We start from the raw sequence: 1,324 nt of genomic DNA, 5'->3' as shown, positions 1-1,324 counted from the left end.
GGGCCAGGAACTGTGCTCCCGCCCCCTCTCCGCCCCTCTGCACTATTTGCAATGAGAGGAGGCGGGGCTAAGGTCCGGGAATTAGCCCCGCCCCCATCCCGCCTCTCCCTATTGCAAATAGTGCAGAGGGGCGGAGAGGGGGCGGGAGCACAGTTCCTGGTCCTGGCTCTTCCATCCTCTCCCCCCCCCCCCCCCCTGCACACGAGGACGACGTATATCGGCTCGGTGTGAAAACTGAGCTGATATACGTTCGTGTGACTTCACCGTAAGGCCTCCCTCACACGGGGGTTTTTGGACAGCATTTAGCACTGCCTTTTCAGCGCAGTGCTAAACACTGTACAAGGCTACCATTCATGTCAATGGGGCTGTTCACACAAGCGTCAAAACGTAGGGTCTTCAATACTGCATTTGACCGCAATGCATGTTCTATCTTGGGCCGGTTTCAGCTTTGCGTCGCCAATTGAAATGAATGGACAGTGGATTCAGCGTTCAGTACGTTTTTGACAGCGCTAAAATGCAGACACTACCTAAAAAAACAAAAAGGGAATACCCACCTAGCTGGCATTGTCCGGGTCTTTGCCATCACCAACAGAGCATCTTTTGCTAGTGTTGGGGTTTAAAGACTCCGCCCCCAGCAAGAGATTGCTCTATTTGGTTCATTGAGCACTGGCTCTGATTGGTTCATCAAGCGCTGGCTTAGCCAGTCACAGCCATTCAATGGCTGGCTTGTGATTGATACAGCCAGCGCTGGCTGAGCCTGTGAGCTCAGCCAATCAGAGCAATCTCTTGCTGGAGGCAGGATCTTCAAAACACCATCACTAGCAAAAGATGCTCTGTCGGTGAGGACAAGTGCCCGGAAGCTGGACGGAGAGCAGCAGCAGGGACCCAGATGGCACCAGCTAGGAGAGTATTGATTTTTTTTTTTTTTTCAAGCTTTTGTCAAAAATGCATGACAGCACTGCTGAAACCCCAGTCAACGCAGTGTTGAAAAACGCTGCGTTTCTGCAAACGCCTGTGTGGGGGAGGCCTTAATCATAAACATCATTTAAAGGGACACCATCATGAAAGGTATCTGCCTATAATACAATGGGCCAATAAAGTATGGCAACTGCTAAGAGTAGTATGCAGTTTGTAAGCATTTTGTTTTTCCTATGCACAATTTAAACCAGCCTGGTCCTGGCAACAAGATGGACCGATCACAAAACTTTAAACTTCAAATACAGTTAGAAATGGTTTAGGGCAAACACAGCTCCTGCGCAAGTTTTACAAACAGGACACACAACTAACCTGGATGCATCAAATGAATAAAGCAAAGAGCCAAACA

The sequence above is a fragment of the Eleutherodactylus coqui genome, chromosome 1 (assembly GCF_035609145.1).
Source record: "Eleutherodactylus coqui strain aEleCoq1 chromosome 1, aEleCoq1.hap1, whole genome shotgun sequence".
NCBI lineage: Eukaryota > Metazoa > Chordata > Amphibia > Anura > Eleutherodactylidae > Eleutherodactylus > Eleutherodactylus coqui.
The sequence above is the reverse complement of the archived record's forward strand: the minus strand, read 5'-3'. Positions refer to the sequence as shown.